Below are 3,883 nucleotides of genomic sequence, written 5' to 3' on the forward strand. Positions count from 1 at the left end.
TTGAGAAGAACTACATAGCTCTAATTTCTCTATTTCACAATAATAAAAAAAACCTTTGTTTTCCTTTATAATACACAACATGCATTCCCTTAGCAAGTAAGCATTAGATATACACACCCTTTGATTAGAAACAACAAGAGTGGATCATGTATAATACTACAGACATGAGGGGTGACAATACCTTCCCCTTGCGTAACCGACTTCTGGACCAGAGTTAGTTGCAAGATCATCTCCTTTCCCTATTTGAGGTTTACTGGATATTTCCTTTCCTTGTTGAGATAAATAAAGTTCAGTGACAACTATGTGTTTTTAACTACTATGGGGGCATCCAAGCCAGAGAGGAAATCCACTAAAATAGTATTTGTTTGAAGCCTAAGGAAACAACCTCTAGCTTGCAATCTTCTCACCTAATCACAACCTGTGCTAGTTTTATCTAAGATACTCCTAGATATGAGACTCATCTTACTTCCTTTTAATCACACAACAGTGATAACAACTATGACAATCAAATGATAGAAGACACACTTCCAGGACACACAATCCACTCTTGCTTAAAAGATTACGAGTGATTGACAAATTACAACTCAAACTCAGTCCAACTCTAATATCAAGGTGATAACAGAATGGCTCATAATGAATAACGAACAAACTAAAACCCTAAAAAAAACTCTTTAATGCACATAGCTTCGTTGATGCATAGGTTTAGATTGCTATTTTAAGTATACTTCCATAAGCATGGGCTTCAGGCTCTTCATTCAAAGAAACGTATATCCAAAATAGAAGTTGTAAATCTTCTGCATAATCTTCTTCTTAAAGTAAGGAACAAACATCATATGTTTCCTAAAATGTCTCAACATCCTATTTTATGAAACAAGTGTACAGCTAGAAAGAAACAGTTGTTCCAAAAATAATCCTTCTTGTACTGCGAAAATACGTGAGATAAAATAGCAGAAAATCTCACAATAAAAAAATCAAATCTTCTAAGAAGTAAAAATACAGTCTGTTACGATGTCTAATCAACATATCATGACATCTTGTTCAATATCTTGTTGTGATACATGTTTTAATATAATTATTGCCAATCATAAAGTCACAGAATTAACAAAAGTTAAGATTTAATCCCCAGCCAGTGGAAGTCTCTTTATTTGAGAAGCTTGTCTATTACCCTTTCTAGGTGGAATACTTGGTTAAAGAAGAAATTGAGACCCGTTCCAGGTTGTGTACCGGAAGTCATCGAAGGTTTGTTACTCTTTCCAATTGGAATACTTGGTTAAAGAAGAAACTGAGATCCATTCCAGGTTGAATATCGGAAGTCATGGGATGTTTGTTATTCTTTCCAAGTGGAATACTTGGTTAAAGAAGAAACTGAGACCTGTTCTAGGTTGAAAATCGAAATTCATGTGAGGTTTGTTACCCTTTCCAGGTGGAATACTTGGTTAAAGAAGAAGTTAAACCATGTTCTAGTTGGAAGACCTAAAGTTTCGGGAAGCTTATTATCATTTTTAATCCAATCACTACCTTCGCCTATGAGTTGGTAGTTCACTATCATCTATGAGTTGGTGTAATCTTATTTTTTCCATCGTCTCTGAGTTGGTAATTTACCGTCATCTATGAGTCGGTATAGTCCTGTTTCTACCTTCAACTATGAGTTGGTAGTATTTTTAATCTTGTTTCTACCTTCAACTATGAGTTGGTAGTATTTTCAAAAACTTGTTTCTTTATCACCATCTATGAGTTGGTGTGATCCTGTTTACTTCCTTCAACTATGAGTTGGTAGTATATTCGAGTCCTACATTCTACCTCCAACTATGAGTCGGTAGTATTGCTTTGTTCCCCAACTGACTATCTTGGGTCTTTTCCCAGTAGATCAGTGCCTTTTTGTTGTGTATCCCTAGCGGAGTCTTCTAATGCAGGATACTATCTATTGTCATTCCTAGATGTATCTTGGGTCATACCCTAGCATGAGTCCTCGTGGTATTATTCTGTCCCTAGTGAGTTGTGTCTCCCTATCATACTACCTTCAAGTAAAAATATCCATATCAAGATGATGCAAATACACATTTCCTCATACTTGTGGATGGCAAGTGGTGTTTCCTACTCGAATGCGACATAACGTCTTCCCAATATAAAATCAATCAACAAACCTTCGTGTTTTCTTTTTTACATGAACTACAAATGCTTTGACTTCCCTATGACATAGAAGAAGTATGTAGGCACAAGATGTGATGTCATGCCGAACACACAAAAAATAATAAAAATACTTCTTTTCTCATCGCCTCAATCTTTTTGAAAACAACCCGGTTTTATCATAACACAATTTTCAAGAGGTTCCTATGGAGTACCATAGATGTGAAGGGTGCTAATACCTTCCCCTTGGATAACCAACCTCGTATCTAGATCTCTCTGTTGTTGGATTTTTTTCGAAATTTTCCCTTTTCTTTAAAAACAATAAAATTTGGTGGTAACTCTTACTTTCAAGTTAAGCTAATCAATAGTTTAATCTCAATTTCTCCGCCTCGACACACCTCAAACGTGATGGCGAAGCTTCAATAAGTTTTAAAAAGAGATGATGTTCGAGTTGGTGTTGGAAGAGTTGACGTTGAAAACATATGATGTTCGAGTTGATGTTGAAAGAGTTTTTATGAAAGTGTCCCAGGGTTTTTATGAAAAGAATGACGATGTAGTTAGAGTGTCTGTTGATAGGTAAATAAAAAGTTGGCTTAACTGCACTTTTGGTCCCTGTAAGTTAACGAGTTTTTGATTTTCATCCCTGTAAGTTTTTTTTGTTCGAGTCTCTATATTTCACTTTCGCGTTCGTTTTAGTCCTTATAATCAAAATCCACAGGAAAATTCGCAGGAAACCTGTAGATTTTCCTGCGGATTTTAGCTTTAGGGACTAAACGACAAGCAAAAAGTAAGATATAGGGACTCAGACCCAAAAAAAAAAACTTACAGGGACGAAACTCAAAAATTCGCTAAGTTACAGGGACTAAAAGGGCATTTAAGCCTAAAAAGTTAAAATCTAGTTCTCTGAAGTATTCATGCAAAAAAACAAACACATCGGTTTTCTGACAAAACCGAAGAAATATATCAATTAAAAGTTTAAAAAAATAGAAAAGCTCTAAATAGCGGCGTAATCATGAAAATCTTTTAAAATAACTGTCACGTCGATTTTTAGACAAATTTGATGTAATAGATTAATCAATAATTAAATGAATATAAAAATAAAAATAAAAAAGAAATTTAGAAATGTTGATGCAAAAGATATTATCTCTCGAGGGAAATACAAATACAAAAATGGGAAAGGTGCCATGTGACACTAAACCAATTAAAAATAAATATAAAATATAAAATACAGTAACTAGGATTCGAAGTGAACTTCCTTCCTCGTAGTTATATTCCATCTGTTTTGGTAATAACTAAGGGTATTAGTTGTATATACCTCAGTTATTGGTGGGTCTAGGTGAAAGTTTCTTCATGAAATGTATTATTTATAGTAGTGATCGCTTCCACGACCAACCTTCCATGCAGAAAACCAAATAGATTTCCAGTAACTTAGTCTCATTTCTTAATTTTCGTTCAATCATTCTTTTCCATGACTTCGTAATATGACTCATAAGTTTAATCCACCTATAATTTGTCCATTTTTTATATTCCCTTATTTCCTATAGGTTGGAATTAAGGTGATTCTTCTCCATTAATCCTTATTTTCTTTGACCCTATAATTTCGTTAAAAAGATGGAAATTTCTTAACAGACCTCCTAACCTTCTTGGCCACCCCTGGCGAAATTCCCAGAATGCCCCTATATTTCGGAAATGCATCTCCGAAATCACTTTTTTTCAGAAAAAAAGGGTGATTTCGGAAGTGCACTTCCGAAAACAC

Source organism: Vicia villosa, linkage group LG5 (genome assembly GCF_029867415.1).
Source record: "Vicia villosa cultivar HV-30 ecotype Madison, WI linkage group LG5, Vvil1.0, whole genome shotgun sequence".
Classification (NCBI taxonomy): domain Eukaryota; kingdom Viridiplantae; phylum Streptophyta; class Magnoliopsida; order Fabales; family Fabaceae; genus Vicia; species Vicia villosa.